The sequence below is a fragment of the Thermobia domestica genome, chromosome 8 (assembly GCF_964235325.1).
Source record: "Thermobia domestica chromosome 8, izTheDome1.hap1.1, whole genome shotgun sequence".
Lineage (NCBI taxonomy): Eukaryota > Metazoa > Arthropoda > Insecta > Zygentoma > Lepismatidae > Thermobia > Thermobia domestica.
In genome coordinates this window covers 171,943,847-171,963,132 of record NC_137461.1, presented here as the reverse complement: position 1 = coordinate 171,963,132, position 19,286 = coordinate 171,943,847, and the positions used below count along the sequence as shown (strand labels likewise).

Genomic DNA, 19,286 nt, shown 5'->3' with positions numbered 1-19,286 from the left:
ATATATTCCAAATCAATATTTGCAGTTGGAATATATGTTTGCATATCCTCTGACACATCATTAAGCCAACACTGTTGTGCCAACATGAAGAGACTGATACAAGGCTTATTTGGCATGCAGTGTATGTATGCAAAGAACTACAGAAACCCAATATAATTGTGCGCTCGTCAGACGCAGATGTTTGTATCCTGCTGTTGTTTCATCAAAAACATCTTGAAGGTTACATTTGGTTAGATGCGGGAAACAGCAGTAACAACACAAGAAGGTACATAGATATCAGTGCCATTGTCAACATACTTGGACCTGATCTTTGTAATGCTCTTCCATCATTCCATTCTTTTACAGGATGCGACTATACTGCATCTTTTATGAGAAAAGGTAAAATTCTGCCCATGCGCATACTGGAAGCTTCAAATTGTTTTAAGCAAACTTTCGCCACTCTAGGAAATTCGCAAGACATCAGCGATGACATTATCAGAAATTTAGAACATTTTGTATGTTCCATGTATTCATGACCTAAGTGTACTTCTGTTAACAATACACGATTCGATTTATTTGTAAGAAAGTATGGTCCTGACAAAGGTAAAAACCCTCTTGGCAACATAAAAAGAGTTGATCAGAGTTCTATTTCACCATCACTACCAGTCTTAATGCAAAAAATAAAAAGAGCAAATTATGTTGCAAGTTTATGGAAAAATGCCAACATCCAGAACCCTGTTCTCTTTAGGCCTGAAGACAATGGTTGGTGTATAATTGAAGGAAATTATGAATTTGTGTGGTCTGAGGGCGAACAAATTCCTCAAAACATACTACACCAGTTTTCAGCAGAACATGATGATTGTGACTATGATACAGACGAAGAAGTTCAGAGTGGATCTTCCAGTGAGGAAGATATTAAAAGTGAAAGTGATGAAAATTAAGAAAAAATTATAAGTCTGTCAATTGCTTTAACACATATCTGTCAACAGTTTCAATATGAATACTCTTGTATGATCCTACAGTTAATTTAGGTATTTATTAGAATTTGTATTAAAATGGCCAGTTTCGAACCACCCTGTATAACACAAAAAGTTAAATATTATGTAAAAATAATATTTTGAAACATGACTATTAGGAACTACTTTTACAGTTTCAAGTAACAGTTTGCGCTAAATAAATGTTCTTAGAGCGTCATTTTTTAAAAATATTTTAACTTTTTAAACACCCTGTAGCGCGAATTATGGCTGGTTTACAGTTGTAAGAGTAACATTTTTGAATTCCTAAGAAGTTTTCACATTATATTCGATTTTCAAACCTTTTGGCCTCCTTAGGTTAAATAAATGTGTATGGACTCTTGCTATAAATCTCCTAAAACTTTTCACATTTAAGTTAAAAACAAATACACATAACACTACATAAAATTAATTAGCTCAATTATTTTTAAAGATATAGCAATGATATAGGTGTCATTTGCAAGCTCTTAAAATGCTTAATTACATTTACTTCAAGTTGTTTTCGAAAACATAGTTGTTTCCTAATTATTAGTCCTGAAACACAAGAATTGTAGTTTAGAAATGAATTTTTTCCGTTTTCAGGCGCCACATTTTAAAATGGCGGCCATATAAAAAAGTTTTTACTATTGAGATTAAGATCTGGAGTATATTCTAGGAAATAAAGCAAGAAAGAAGTTTCTATCTTGAAGGATAATGAAGTTATTATTTTTTAAATTATATGAGGTGAAATCTTACAATTGTGACACTTTTACTTCTTAAACACCCTGTAGCGCGTATCATGACTGGTTTACAGTTGTAAGAGTTACATTTTCAAATTCCTGAGACTTTTTCACATTAGAATCGACTTTCAAACCTTTTGGCCTCGTTGGGTTAAATAAATGTGTCTGGGCTCTTGGACTAAATAGCAACACAGTTTAAAAACCGAGATTTTCCTATCTCGAACATTTTCAGTGCGCAGTTGATGCTTGTTGTACTGCGACATTAGGCAGGCATAGACCCTCACGAAATGTACCTTCAGGGAATCAGTTTGGTACTTACCTATATTTACTAGCTAATTTAATCACTATTTCAATATGTATTTATTATTTTAATACCAACGCCCTAACCACACGAATATCACTCCCCGTGAGTTCAGCGAAGTCAAGCAGTCCTGGGACTGATCAGAGGAAATATAGGTGTGACCATTCGTACTCACCAGATGGTGTTGGCGTCGCGGCGTCTACCCAGCATCGTGAGGATAATTTGAAAGCTACTTGAGAAAAGTAACGAACTGCAGTCTAGGAAGCCAGCATTAACGGCGAGGGTAGACGATCTGCTGACAACACATCGCCCCACAGGAATTAGTGCCATTAAGTCTAGACATCCTAAGAGCTGTTGCGCCAGGAATTTAGTTATCAGTATTATTGTTGTTACCAACAAAAATATTAGCAATAGACTTAATAAAGATTCTGCCTGTTTCCTCTGCTCGTACCTAAGTACATTATTTCTAACTTTATGATATAGTTAGGCAGGTCAATAATTGGTCAATTTCTTTCTAATATGATTCATCACGTGTATGAAAACTGGACAAACTACAAATTAGGATACTACACACAGGAAATTAATTATGATATCTTTATTACTCAGATATTAACCTGCATACATTAATAAATATGAGGATCTAGGTACTTAATAGAAAGCTTTTTAACCATTTCATTTCTTAAAGAAAAAGTTTTAAATTGTCACTCTACACAGATGGCCGGTCGAATAATAATAATAATAATAATAATAATAATAATAATAAGAAGAAGAAGAAGAAGAAGAAGAAGAAGAAGTTGCCCCAGGACACTGAACAAAGTTATCGTGTCTTGCAAAATGTTCTTGATGGAGACAAGGATCATGTTGTCATCAGGATAGATCAATGGCCCTCAGAAAGTGGAGAAAACGAAAACTAGGACATGTTTTAAACTCCTGATGTAGTAAGTTCCAATTGTTTATTTTATCTATTTATGTGAGAATTTTCAAAATAATATTCAATCAGGTCTGATATAGTGCTTTATGTGAGATTGATTCTAAGTTGCATGAAGGGCATAAACAAATAATAATAATAATAATCTTATTCATAAAAGACTAACATTAGTTCATGACGCTGACTCCTAATAGTAAATCACGTTCATGCTCATTGCAATAACACAATGCAATAATATAATTTGAGCATTTATATTTATGTAAACCGTAAGTTCGTTGGTCGTCCAAATAAATTTAAAAAAAGTGTATGCAAACAATGAGAGCTCTTAGTTATGATTTTAACCTATAATTAGTGCTTGAACTTTTCGGGTAAAAAGGTACCCGTTGCATTTGGTTTATTCGGTCCTTATACCTGATAAACCCGTTTGACCCGATAGACTCGTTACGTGCTCCTACATGATAATTAGAACAATTTGTGTTACGATAATAAGGTGAAACAACACACCATTTACAATCGTGACAGATTAAGTTTGTTTTTATAAAAATGGGAAAACGAAATCTTTAAGTATTACGTCCCACGGTTATGTCGGTTTGGCTAAAGGAGACGGTGATGATAGAGGTGAGTAAAATGGTGGAATGAAGAAAGTGGGAGAAAACGGGAGAACTCCGAGAAAACCCACGAGCACGGTGTTTGTCCACCACAAAGTCCACACGGCGCAAGATGAAATCGAACCAGGGACCCCAAGCACCGGAGGTGAATGCTCTACCACTGAACCACCGCGCCCCCTTCATAAAAATGGGGTTTTCAGGCCAACCCTATTCATATGGGTCAATCGAACCAACCCGATTCATACGGGTAAAAATACTATATCGGTCCAACAGGCGGTCCAGGATCGATTCTATTTTCCGAGCATTACCGAAAATGCACAGTATCTCGGGACAAAATATGAGCACATAATGATATTATTATTATTATTATTTTATATTAATAGGAGAGGAAAATAGTTCGTTCAATGACCTGTACGTATTTTATTCCTACTTTGAATGGTTATTCTTGTTTTATTTATCTGCTTATTGGTTTGCGACACTCAGTACGGAGAAGTTCCAGCCTTTGTTGTTTACCTGGCGACAGGGAGAGCGGCTAAGCTTTTGTAATACCGGCAACATCCAACTGGTTGACAAACCACACGTGGCTGATAATAACAATTTGACAGTTTCACTGCTGATAAGAAAACTTGGTTTCGCTTTGGAAACAACTACCAGGTATATATATGTATATTTATCTCACTTTCAAGTGCTTTATATCGTTATATATATATATAACGATATAGAAACGTTGTATTTGAATTTTTCGTTACGCCACTGCTCCGTTCTTCGCTTTGGACATCGCTTGAAATAGTTCAGCAAGCTGCGAAGACAAAATTGTGTCCCTTATAAGGAGTGTTTGTGATAGTTATTTTTAGCAGTTGCTTTATATACAAACTCGCCTCACCTCCTGATTTAAACTCAAGGAACTCGTCGGGAGAGTACAGAAAAGTGTTTTTCTCACCCGTCCACGTTTATATGAACATACAAGTTACGCACACTAACACACGAACTTGGATTAGCGCCTCGTGGATAAATAGAGAGCAGTGACACCATGGATTGAACTAAACAAGTAAGAAAGGATAATAATCCAATGTCCACGTTGTGTCCAAGTTATGAAAGTGATCAAAGTTTTCAAGATCTTATGTTTTTAATATATTCGTATATTTGTGACATGGGCTAGACACGACACAGATGAGGAACGAACCCAGACCTTTCCAGCTCTAAGAAATTGTAGAAGTGGAGTTAGTGAGACAAAGCTTAAATATCCACTTAGGATTCACATATGAGACTACTTGTAGTACTCACTGAATCATTCTATGCTAGTCACATTCTAAACATAAACTGAGCGTTCTAGAGGTACGCTCGAAACCGAAGCACGGATTTGAAGCCCGGTATTCTCATAAATGGTTTGTCCCTCATAGAAACGTATGGAACTGAACCCATAACCGTTACAATTTGACCGAATTATAGTACGATACAGTCACAATAGAACATACGATCAGTACAATAGATGCAATGGGAAAGTACTCGAAGTAAATTCAGAGCTCGGAGACAGGAGTGCTAAAGATTACGAATGTGTAGTACCCATGTTAATCGGTGATTAGAAGTCAAAGCAAGAAATGGGACTGAGTCAACAAACGAAAGACGAGTGCTACCGAGATGTCTAGATCAACAAAACAAGTTCGTTGGCAGCAGAAGTGCATATACTGATTTTTTCAGCCAGAAAACTGAAAGCTTGTCCCGTTCGACCAGTGAACAAGACAATTTAATGTACGTTGAAGCTATCCTGTAATACGTAGGAGGTTTCTGGAACGGCCGTAAATAACAAGGTTGTCAACTTGTAGCAGAGAAAAGATAGAATCTGGATCTGCGACAAAATACTGTTGACGGTGACAGCAAAAACATTGTAACACTGAGAATACTGTACTGAAAAATATTTTCCTACAGGTGTCGATCTAAGAGATTTAAACTCACACGTATCCGGGACGGTGTTTGTGATTTTCGCAATATGATCACAAAGACACCAGTCATGAAGCTGTTTTAAAATCCGTAACGTTAAACTGTGTCTTAAGTTTTTTTCCAAATCAAAAACTACATCAACAAGGTGCTGAACGATGGAAGACTGTTTTTTGAATATGAATTTCGAGATCAGCATGGTTGCTCAAGAGGGAGTTTGACTTCAAATACCACATAATATGCTCAAAGATCTTAAAGGTATAATTCGTGAGGACAGCAACTTGTGGCTTTCTATGTTTTAAGATCGAAAGAACCAAAGACTAACGCTATTGAGGGGAAAAGTCTCCTCCTCTCAAGTACGATTTGAAACCTGCAATAATGTGATTATCACGAGAGACGTTGCGCAACACGTCGTAATATATACGGTCAATCTCTAGACCAGTATTGGACGACTCATGCAAGGCAAAGTCAAACTCGTGAGCCGTGAACGAAACGTTACAATTTTCCTAATTGGTGCTATGAAACTTTAAAGGATTCTTTTCAAACTAATATAAAAAGATTAAATTTGACTGAATAATGTGCCGAGTTAAAAATAGAAGAAAAATGTCTGCCCAATATGCTGGCTGTCCGTGTGCGGTTACTCAGCTGAATCCCGTCTGCCGATACAGCAAGCACACTAGTAGTATAGTAGAAAAGTAGCAATTAATGGAGCGAACTCGACGCCAAACAATATTCATAAATGGTCCAATAGGACGATACAGGAGAATCGTTAGGAAGATGAAGCTCACTGAGGTCACTGAACTCCCGTATCTATAGAAAAAGTCGCTGAAAAGTTTAAGACAAAGTGGTACAGAACAGGATGCTCTGCGAAGATATACCATCATAAAAGAAGTGACTTGAATGTAAGGACCAAAAGAAACTTTATACGCAAATACAAAAGAACAGAAATGATAGTGGTAACGAAAGAAGCAAAGCACATGGAAATACTTCACAGATTACTGGTAGGAAATAGATACAGAAAAGATTAGGAAAGCGAGAAGAGGCAGGACGAAAAAAGGCAGAAGAGGAAGAAAGAAGGTGCTTTGGAATTGAAAGCTTGGGTAGATTCTTAAGAAGTTACTGAGAAAATGAGGAGTCAAAACACACAGAAAAAAAAAAAGGAAGAGGATTCTAGATTTAGTTGGAGAGAAGGAACAGAAGAAAGAAACAGAGATAAAGGCAGAAGAGGAAGGAGTAGTAATAGAAACAGTTGTAAAGATTGTAACATGAAATACATAGAGAAAAGGAAAGAGATTGGAGTAAAGACTAATATAACATAAAGACGACGTCAGATGAAAGAGATATAATTCACGGTAAAGAAACAGAGTATGAAATAAATTGGGAAAGAAGCTCAATGGATTAAAAAACACGGCAAGGATGTATTGATGAATTAAACTAGGCGGGCTTATGATTCATGAGTTATGAAATGTAGTACTGGACAAAATAGAACAGGATGAATTAAAAAGAAACACCCAAAAACGTAAACAACATTGTTACATACATAGGAGTTCAAAATTTAGAAAAGGCATGCAAATAATTTGGGAAAGTATGTTACAAACACCTAATTAAAAATTCTGTATAGGTGTTTGTAAAAAATGAAAGGCAAAACTTGACTGGCTTTGAGAAGTGAGCATGATCTTTCTACTGTATTCATATGAAAAATGTTATTCTTAGGTTGGTCTTCCATAACGTGTCTGATGAGAGCGATGCTACTTGCCGAAACTCTTACACAAGTGTTACTGATGTATTTAGTGCTTTCGTCAGTTTTGTTTCATTTATACATGTTGAATATTTCTAAAGCTTAATAAGCAATATATAACAAATTAATTAATTAATTTAAAAAAACTGGATTTAAACAAAGTTGAAGAGGGAAAATCGAAGTATGATAAGGAAATGAAAGTAAGCTCAATGGATTAAGAAACACGACTAGGATATCCGGAATTCTGAGATGGTGTACGTCCACCTAAGACAAAGGAAGGCGTCCTCTGATTATCTCTTGTACGACTCCCACTAAAAACTAATAACATGCAGTGGCATTTGCAACTGAGAGGACAGGCAAAGAACATGCTAATGAACAAGTGATAGGGACGATGACGGTCCACTGTACGAAGGTGGTTGCCCTAAATTAAGTATTGAAAACTTTAGAGTTCAATGTTTAAACTTAAATTTTTATACTGGATGGATTCCACATGCATGAAATTAGATGTTAACTTCTAGTTTCGAAGCAAGAACCTCAAATTTTATAAGCTCACTTTTAGAGTGAACCTTCACTCATTCTTGAAGATCTAAATCTGGAACAGAACGATATACGTACTGTCATTTCTTGTTTGTCTCTTAACGTTGTTTGTCAGCCACGTGATTTTGAATTTACGATCCCATGAGTGCAACAAGTGGGGCAGCCGCATGAGGTCCTGTGGCATCATAGCAGGTAGTAGTACAGCTCTCCAGGAAAAATAACAAATTTATTATTTCTACTTCACTCTTGGGAATCGAAATATCTAGACATGATGAACCATTATTTTGTCAAACATTGTTATGACTATACAATTAATGTCCTCAAGTGCACTTATAATGTCAACAATACATACACTAAAAATACCCTTGTGATGAATACTCGACATAGCCTTTAACGCGCTGGAATTTAGTTGTAAAATTATGAAGAGTTGATGTAAATGTATACATAATTAAACTCTAAACCTGAGTGCCACATATTCAACAAAATAAATCACAGGATATCAAAAGGTTTTCACAAATAAATGCGCCAGTAATTTTCTGTGTTATGATTGGTATGATAAGGTCGTTCATTGTCGCACCAAATGCTACAGCGCTGGTCATTGACCTAATATCATCATTGCGCCAGTAATTTTCTGTGTTATGATTGGTATGATAAGGTCGTTCATTGTCGCACCAAATGCTACAGCGCTGGTCATTGACCTAATATCATCATATAACTCTTATTCTAATATAATGATACAACATTCTAGTCACTATTCGTATTGCAGTTGCATCTGGAGAACACAATTTCCAAATCTTAAAATATTTATGCTATTTATCAAAAACTTTGTTTCCAAATAATAAAAAAATTACATAAGAACATTTACGAAGCAAGAACGTTTGAATGGCCTGATTATGGCTGCTATAGAAAGTGAAATAACATAGAAATTTTAGAAGTACGCACTGATGCATGATTTTGCTTTTAAAAAAAGAAAGAAAAGCATTTTTTTTTTTTTTAAGTAAGCAATCTTGGGTCAAATCCCAATATAATATAATAATACTTATAGTAGTGACAATGTTAAGTATTTAATCAATTTGTTACAAATCGTGCACAGAATTAAATATTTTCTAGGTTTTGCATATAACAGCAAAAACTTGTAACCAAATTACGTAAAGAAGTAATTTCATTACATAATCTTGTATTTCCAGTATCTACGGTTTCATACATGTTAGTTTTTAATGACATATAAACAATACGACATATAATTCAATAAAAACAAAAATAATGAACTGTTTTCACTAAAATCGGTGTTATTACAGTCTTATTATCCGCTACTGTGCTGAAAAGACTAGTCTGTAACGTAAATCTTCAGTTTTATAGTTTGTATATTTGTAAAGTCTGTAAAGTCTAAAACTTAAATTTTCACTGGACGCAAACAGTATGCAAAGGAGTTCTAAATTTTAAACCCCTCCTGAACAAAATATTTGAAAAAATAAATATTTCCCATTAAGATATTTGTACAAAAATAATGAAAAGTTATTAACTTCAGAGCTTAACACTTCACTTAATGAAACGCTACTACGCTACTGATGTACAATGTTATTACCTACCGCTACACTTTATTTCACGTTTAAGTTTAAGAATTTTCGCACTTCCTCCATCAGAAGTATCAATGCGGAAAATCTGGCAAAATACCAAGTAGCCATATTTGATACCCACATAAAACCACAATGACTCATTTCTCAGGTATAGTATTTCATACGTCTGTATACAGTATGAAATTATCCACATGTGAAGTTCTGGGCTCAATACCCTCTAATTGTTTTCATTAAGCACAGTGTTTTAGCTTAAGGTAATCCATAATTTTAAGTCACTTGAAAGTGAGATTAATATATATATATAGTTGTTTCCAAAGCTAAACCAAGATTTCTTAGCAGTGAAACTGCCAAATTGTTATTAGCAGCCACGTGCGGTTTGTCAACCAGCTGAATATTGCCGGTATTATAAAAGCTTAGCCGCTCTCCCTGTCGCCAGGGTAAACAACAAAGGCTGGAACTTCCCCGTACTGAGTCTATCGGATCAAACGGTCCAAACTGGTTTATCAGGCATAAGAATCGAGTAAACCAAATGCAACGGGCACCTGTTTATCCGAAAAGTTTAGCACTAATTATAGGTTAAAATCATACTTAATTAAGAACTCTCATTGTCTGCATACACAATTTTTTTAGTTGGCCGACCAACGAACTTGCGGTTACATAAATATAAATGCTTAAATTTAAATTATTGCATTGTATTATCGCAATGAGCATGAACGTGATTTACTCATGCACTAATGTTAGTCTTTTATAAAAAACATTATTATTGTTTGTTTATGCCCTCCATGCAACTTAGATAAAACTCAATCTCAGATAAAACACTATATCAGACCTGATTGAATATTATTTTGAAAATTCTCACATAAATAGATAAAATAAACATTTGGAACTTACCACTTCAAGATTTTAAAGCATGTCCTAGTTTTCGTTTTCCTCACTTTCTGAAGGCCATTGATCTATCCTGATGACAACATGATCCTTGTCTCCATCAAAAACATTTTGCAAGACACGATAACATTGTTCAGTGTCCTGGGGCAACTTATTATTATTCGACCGGCCATCTGTGTATAATGACAATTTAAAACTTTTTTCTTTAAGAAATGAAATGGTTAAAAAGCTTTCTATTAAGTACATAGATCCTCATATTTATTAATGTATGCAGGTTAATATCTGAGTAATAAAGCTATCATTATTAATTCCCTACGTGTAGTAACCTAATTTGTAGTTTGTCCAGTTTTCATACATGTGATGAATCACATTAGAAAGAAACTGACCAATTATTGACCTGCCTAACTATATCATAAAGTTAGAAATAATGTACTTAGATACAAGCAGAGCAAACAGGTAAAATCGTTATTAAGCCTATTGCTAATATCATTATTAGTAACAACAATAATACTGATAACTAAATTCCTGGCGCAACAGCTCTTAGGATGTCCAGACTTAATGGCACTAATTCCTGTGGGGCGATATGTTGTCAGCAGATCGTCTACCCTCGCCGTTAATGCTGGCTTCCTAGACTGCAGTTCGTTACTTTTCTCAAGTAGCTTTCAAATTATCCTCACGATGCTGGGTAGACGCCGCGACCCCAACACCATCTGGTGAGTACGAATGGTCACACCTATATTTCCTCTGATCAGTCCCAGACTGCTTGACTTCGCTGATCTCACGGGGAGTGATATTCCAGTGTGGCTAGGGCGTTGGTATTAAAATAATAAATACATATTGAAATAGTGATTAAATTAGCTAGTAAATATAGATAAGTACTAAACTGACTCCCTGGAGGTACACTTTGTGAGGGTCTATGCCTGCCCAATGTCGCAATACAACAAGCATGAACTACGCACTTAAAATGCTCGAGATAGTAAGATTTGCGTTTTTAAACAGTGTTGCTATTCCTTTACGCAGCGCTCGAAGAGGAAGATCTTAGGAAGTATACCCCACACCCCTCTTGTATGTAATTTGTGTTTTGAGCTGAACAAAGTAGAATAAAATAGCTTTCATATATTGTCACATGACGTGGACTAATTGCCAAGCCTAGTAACCGAAATGTACCTTCTTCAATCACGCTACACAAAAGCTACGGGTGCCAGACGGAGCAAACGCTGTACAATGCTACTATGATAACAGTAATGGGGTTAGCCATACTGAGAGATAAATACAGTTCTACCTGAGTTAGAGCGGCAACGCAGGAATCTAGTTACAAAGAATTTACGGCAGGGACAAGTAAACCCTTAGATCTTGACTTTCGAGGAAAAAATTGGTTATGTTTTGTCGCGTACTATACTTGAGATATTGCGTTAAAAGTCATATTATTTATTACCTGCGGGTTTGTTTCATGTGAATACATTTATGAGACATTACATTTTGCCTACTTAGCTACCGAGTTCCCTACATTCTTGGTAAATGGCTCATTCCACATCAACTCATCGATACCATGTCACCCACCGATCCATATTTTGTTGAAACTTCATGTACTTGTTAATACTGCTAAAGTATGAAGACTTGCAAATTTTTCTTCCACAGTACTAATAGTTTATGAAAAATTAAACATTAAAATTTCACAATTACAGACATTATGGTAATTCTCAAGACCATCTAATATTGCGCAGAGCGCAATACAAAAAATCATCGCTCAGTATGTAAGCAATGCATTACTTGAAATTTCTACTGCCACGGATGTCTGAAGTATTAATAGTTATAGTAGTAGTAATATTAATAGTACTAGTATTAATAAGATTAGTATGAATTAAAACCGAAACATGCACTTTATGTACATCAAAACAGTTGTGTAGATTTCTCATTTTACGCAAAGCATGTTATCGCTATAAGGCCGAACAATTACCTAGCTTATTATTGTTATTATTGAAGCTTAAGGTATGATTTAAGAGACTAAGATATGAAATTAGTGATTTCTTGAGTGCTTTGGTTAATAAGTTTCATTTAAACCGGACGGGCCGACCCGTCAGTTTTTTGCATGTCCCGGGTAAAGTGCACAAATTGATACATCAGTCATAAATCCCACATATTATCATAAATGCATTTCATTATATCATAAACGCATTGTATTATCATTGTAATTACCTTAATAACCATGTTAACCAATTTAGACAATGGCATAGTAACGTTACTATGACACTTTGAGTGTCAGATCATAAAATTCAATTATTATTATTATTATTATTTACTTTTTTTAAGGTTTCAAGTTTTATTTTATATATTCTGTGTAAAAGTAACTCTCCCATTTACTTCATTTTTACTCATTACGAGCATATAACCAGTGTTATCTTCATATCGCTACCGTTACTACCTCCTTTGTGTTACTTGCTTTAAAACATAATCATAGAGTCATATTTCAAGAGAATTTCAGAGTAATTTTAATGCTATCTCTAATTTCAATCCAAGTATCCTCAACACTAGTGCACTGCGAATCTTCTAAAACCAAGAACCGCTTCGAAACTTCAATCTGGTATTCCTCTCTTACCATTTCTTTAAATTAAAACTCTCCGTTTTGAGACATTGAATATTTCGTTTATTCAACGATAATCTCTCTCTTATTATCGCTGTTAGCAGGTAGTAATCAGTGTCACAATCAGCCCCTCTAAACGACCAAACATCAATTACGCTAGATTGTCTTATTCTATGTACTAAAACGTGCTGGATTAGATTTTTTTTTTTTTTTTTTTCGTCTAGTGAGGTCCAAGTGTATTTATGAACGTCGCGATGTGGGAATTCTGTACTCTTCACAATAACGTTTTTGGATGTTGCAAAGTTCACGAGTGTAAAACCGTTGTCATTACTTTCCTTATGCAGACTTTCGTTCCCTTTAATCGGTTTGAAAATATCCTCTCTCCTACCTTCGTACTGAAATTCCCTAATAGAATTTTCATATGGTATCGCGGGAGTTGGTCAAATATCAGTTCCACTTCTTCGTAAAGACTGTCTTTTATATAGTCATCCTTATCTTCTGTTGGGGCATGTATACTTAAAACAATAATACCACACCACTGACCCTTAAGAGTAATAAAAGAAAGTCTATCAGTAACAAATTCAACCCGCTTAATTGCTGATATTAATAGTTTGTGAACGAAAGGCCCTGATTTTCATTTCCTTCCCCGTAAAAGAACGTAAAATTTCCGGAATTTACAGCTCCATTTTCTTCCGACCTAATTTACTGAACTACAACTAGGTCCATCCTGTATTTCTCTAACAAACTCGCTACGGATTTTAACGCGCCTGTGCTATAAAGACTTCTAATATTCTATGTTCCAAATTCCATATCCATTTTCTTCTGCTGAGGTCATGCCAATTTATCAGTCCTAGTCTGAGGCTTCTGTGAACTTTTTTTTTTCAAGGTGAGGTTGTTAGTCTGACCCAAACCCCCAAGCTGGAGGACCACTCCCTGTCGTCTGTTCGCGACTGCTTTTTCAGTATATTTGCAGCTAACCTCTATATCTAGAGGCCTTCTCTTCGATCCGCAACGCGAGGCGCGCCATGCTGTGGTGACAGGAACCCACATTATAAGTTGGAATTATCAGTAATTGTAAATGGGAAGTTAATTAGTAAACCAGGCTTGATGCAGAAATATCTTTCACCAATGATGAAAGAAGAACATACTTGTCTAGCTTTTTGCAATAGCATAGGTTATTGCGTGCTTTTTATACTTGATTTCATATACACGAATACGTAACGTCGTTTCGCGCCTGCTACCTATTAACACAACCCGGTGTGAGACATCAGTTTTGCCCTGCCACGAACCGGTATAAGACAGAAATCTTATTTAGAGTTATCATCCAACAATTTGCTATGTTGATTAAGATTAGATTCTTGGCCTTCGGCAACCATATCCATATTAGGTCATCGCGTATGGCGGATGACATCCTTCGACGATTACACTACACCTGGGAAATTGGAAAGAAAGAAAGAAATGCGGAAGGAAGTGATCTCGGACCGCTATGTTCGGTATTATCGTACTGGTTCACTATAGGCGCACTACTAGAAAGATTTGATGAAAAATTACAACTCTTTTACTGATCTCCTCATTGTCCCGTTAACTCTTAAAATGATAAGCCTTTTTTCTAATACAAAATGATGAGGTGAGTTAATTGAACTCAACTTGTTTTTCCTGTACCATTTTGAATTTTTGGCCTATTTTTGCGTAATAAACTTTGCACATGCATCAAAGACTGCGTGTTTATTACCTTGAGTTCTTCGATTATAATAAACAAAACTGTACAAAAGAGGCAAAATGTGTTCATCTATAATAGTGAGTCGTTAGACTCATGTTATCATTTTGTTCTACAGTTTTACAATAGTAATAATAATAATAATAATAATCTAATGATACAACTAACACAATTAATCCGTAGTTCCATTCAATATATGCTAATGGGAGCATATATTGACAGTGGCATCTAAAGTACTTATAGTAAACTAATCAAATTAATTTATTTTCCGAGATGTGTCCAATGGAATCACATTTTCATTTTAAGGATTAAAGGTTTTAGCTGGGCGACATGAAAATACCTCATTTGGCACAAAAAAATCAAGAGTCACCAGAAGTAATTGTTGATAATGTACAATTCTTTTACGATTTGCATATAAATACGCCTTCCGGATGTGTAGCATAAAAACTACTGTGCAAAAACCACAAACCATTCTGTACTACGTGGCTACTAAAAAGCACGAACGCTATTTAACCGAGTCATGGCAGGGCTGATGGCCCGCGCGGCAGGACAGTGGTGCGTCCGAAAGGAGCACGCGCGTAAGCCAGGGTAGTGATAAGAAGTGGATTTTCATAATGATACACGAGTAGTTTCAATAGCACTTGTCATGATTTTATACTAGTAATGCCCACTTGTAAACACAAAATAGAGGTTCTGTAAACTGTGCAGAAATATACTGCCGGTGGAAAATGGCATCTAATCGAATCACCTTTCATATGCTCTCACTTACTTTGTGCGTCGTAAAGCACTTGTAATAATTTTACACGAGTAACCCTACACTGGCAAACCTAAAATATACATGTATTACTTTGAATTTAATTCTGTCGCCTGCAGAAATTTGGGTGCAGATTGATTGTACGGATCCACAGATTTGTAAAGAATCAAAATGCGGTGTGTTCTTATATGTGAGGTGCGTATGCACATGAAAATACATTAATGAAAGTCGAAAATGGTATGCACGTGTTTGCCCATAAGGTAACTAGTGATAGATGCACAATTTCTAAAATTAACAGAATAAATTAGAAATAATATTTAATAGACTAGAATGCGAATAGCCGAAGTACGTTGTATTCTCAGGTTCAAAACTGATTTGTACGTAGGGAAACAGAAATCGTTTTCAAAACAGATTTGTACGTATAAACAAATTAAAAAAAAAAAAAAAAAAGTTCCTGAAGTTCTTACAAATCGTTAGCACGAAAGAGTGCTAAGATGTGGAGAAGTGCAGAATTGTAGCAGATAAGTTGTCTTTTTTACTTTATTCTTTTCATTATTATTTTCAAATTTCTAAGCGAAAGTTGTATGATTTAGGATTTATTTTCTGGGCTTTCGGCATCTATGGCCATGCAGCCCAACATGTTCTGACGGATGACGTTCCTCGACGAGCACACTAGCCGGGGAAAGGGAAGGAAGCGGCCTGGGACCTTTAAGCTAGGTGCCACACCGACATTTGCCTTGGCCCGAAAAAGCGTTTTATACTTTATCGACTTAGTGTCCCCACCGGGAATCGAACCCGGGACCGCTCGCGCTGAAGACGAGAGCGTTAGCGACTACGCTACGTGAGGCCATTTGCAAAAATGTAAATGAAGGGTCAAATCATATATATCTTTGTATCGTGAATGAAATGGGTTTCCACAATTCACACTTACTCGTACACCCACCATCGCTGATGCGCCTGTTCATTACAGATGCACCCACTCGCTAATTCTCGGCCTCCTGCTGCGCTCCTGCCCTAACTCGGTTGAATAGAATTCGTAGTTTTAGTGGCCACCTAGCAGAGGTTGGTTAGCACTTTTGCACCTATTACAGTGCACCTCCACCGGGGAATGAAGTGCACACCTCAAAATTGATTGCTCAAGATACAAAATGTGGCTGCAAAGAGAAAGAAGTATATACTTAATGAATCTATGCGTACGTACAATCAATCTACACAGAAATTAGTTCCTTATAAACATGTCTTTTCATGTAACATATTGAATTTTACCTACAAATCTTCCAACATGTGGTGCGCCAAAACTACACCAGCACTAGTACTATCCCGGCATTTGCCTGGTGTGAAAAGAGGAATACTCAGAAAATCCTGTTCCCGGCAGAAACTCATGTGGTTCGATTCCACGTTTCACGTCTCATATTGTCTCGCTGCAGAAAGGGACCTCGAAAGGAACTCGAATCAAAATGGCTGACCTGAAAAAGCTTTTACGCTTTTTGACCGATTGTTCATCGGGAATCAAGTCCGCGACCACTCGCACCAAAGGCGAGTCCATTAGCGACTATGCTACGCAGGGCCACGTGTGTCTTTTGTACCAACCACTTTATGCCGTATAATTTAATTAATGCACAGATTTCCACACATATAAATCTGGTTGGCAGCATTTCTGTAAACGTTCATAACAATTTAAAATATACGCCACTAATTTTAGAAAGAAGCTGCATTTTTAGTCATAACGGTTAGGTCCGTGGTGATGGGGAAGGGATTATTCAGAAAACGTGCAACTGATACGAAATAGCAGCGTCAACGGTGCAAAATCCCTTTTTAAATCTGCATGAATAGGGAAAGATTTGGAAAGGAATCTCCATCCATTTTGGCAAAGGAATTGCTGCGTTTTACTCATCCACAACCGGCAAATGCCGGGGTAGTACAGTTGCTGGTGTAGTTTCGGCGCACCACATTTTGAAAAAATTTATAGGCAGATTTCACTATTGATGATGATTTAAAAAAAAGGATTTTGCATCGTTAGCGGTGATAGATCAGCAATTGCAAATCCTTTGTGCACATACTTCAGCAGTTATAGTATTCTTTAAAATGTTATAAGTAGTTGTCACGTATGCAAATACACTGACTTATTTATATCTCATAACAGTTCCAAGTTTTCTCAATAACCCCTTTCCCCTCATCATACAAATACACATTGGGGTGTAGGTTAACTTTCGAGGGGCCAAACCGTTATGACTAAAAATGCAGCGTTTTCTTCCTAGAATTAGTCGCGTATGTTCTAAATTGTTATGCACCTTTACGTAATGCTGCCAACGAGATTTACAATATGAGTGCAAACATGTGCTTTAAATCCACATAAACCTTCCATGAGTAGAGTGCATATTCTATTTTACAAGGAATTTGCGGATATTGGAATAACTTTACATTGAAGATTTACAGCTACATAATTCCTAATATATTATTGTTCTCACCTAAAGATTATGTAAAAACTCACGATTATTAAAATAGATGTAACTACTATTATTAACTATTATTAAAATAGGTGAAACACTAACTTACATAAATATCCTTCACGAATATAGAATTCACTTAGTTTTGCAATTGAGATTCCTATCAAACATCACATCATATACATTGTACGATGTGTGAATAGTTAACTGATCCTGAAACTGCTAGGTTCTTCAGGACCACCTAGTCATTAACCTTCGTAGGTATAAAAATAGTGAAATTTTTTTTAAAAAAAATAGTAATACGCTATTGAATCTAGAGTACAGCAATTTGCATATGGCAAACTACTCACGTAACATTAACTAGACATTTCTCTCGTCACATAATTAATTAATTAAAACATCATTGTTAACCTTCTCTGATCAATAGAGCACCTATCGTTATCCACTATTAACAAGTGGTTGCCATGGAGACTGACTCAACCAATAAAGCAAAACATTCTAATCACGTTCCACCCTTCCACCAATCACGGGAAGTGATTTACTGTTTACACATATAAGTACAGCAAGTGGTTGAGATTTACGCTCTTCATCTTCTTTTTCTTCTTCGATATCTTCTTCACTCACAGAAGATGACTCCTTTTAGTAACTTTAAAAGACAAGGATGGATGAAAAAGATGGGCCGTATGCAGAGTCATTTTCACATATGATTAGCTCAATACTAAGGGTTTGACTAAGGTATTTTTATCAAAAGTGTATTCAGAGTCTCTGATTAGCACATAGTAGAGGACTCAGCCACACGTTACTAATTAATTTAGAGCAGCCTGGACCCTAGTCTAGCCACAGTTTAGCTTGGTATATTGTATTCAAAATGGCGTGTGAAGTTGTGCTGCGTGTATAGAGCGGGAGCTAATGCAGAACAATTATACAAGATTGTTATTGATTTTTATGGTGAAGTGCTTCAAGAATTAATAAAAATGTTCAGCTGCGCTGGTGGCAAAATGTACATATATATATATATATATATATATATATATATATATATATATATATATATATATATATATATATATATATATATATATATATATATGGTCGGGTATGGACTTTTGGGTTTCGGGTAGAACAAGGATGAATTTCGAAAAAGTACTTATTGAGGCTTAACAACAATTGAAAATGTATTATTATGCAAAATTTGGTAGGTACCCCAATAGGGTTCAGGGGTACCCTGGGGTACCTAATTTATGAATTTTTAAATATTTTGAAACATATATCTACGAAATCTTTCAAAGAACGTTACAAATACTAGATAATCGAAAACCACATCTAGCTACACCTCTTGGTTACCGAAATACGGGGGAAATAAACAGTGATACTATAGATGTGTGGGGTTTGAATACTAGATGGAACGATTTCGAAAAACTAATTACTCATTCCTAATAACAATCTCAAAACACATTTAAATCCAAAACAAACACACACAGCAGTGGGGTTTTGGGGGTACCTTGGGGTTGCAAACCATCCATTTCTAAAGACTGACAAAACAAGCCTTAACATACTTTTAAAGAAT

At 35.8% G+C, this 19,286-nt stretch overlaps 1 protein-coding gene across 8 annotated transcripts in view; it reads right to left on the bottom strand.

The window, feature by feature from the left end:
• The window catches only part of sky (GTPase-activating protein skywalker), a 493,757-nt gene extending 475,425 nt beyond the window's left edge, over positions 1–18,332 (bottom strand). For 2 of the 8 annotated variants that reach the window (XM_081769272.1, XM_081769271.1), the window contains exon 1: positions 17,829–18,331. The gene's annotated coding sequence lies outside the window, so the exon portion shown is untranslated. Of the gene's footprint in view, positions 1–17,828 lie in introns of all 8 variants that reach the window. The other 6 variants (XM_081769274.1, XM_081769273.1, XM_081769275.1 and 3 more) reach the window with 4 other exon arrangements.
• Between the last annotated feature and the right edge of the window lie 954 nt (positions 18,333–19,286).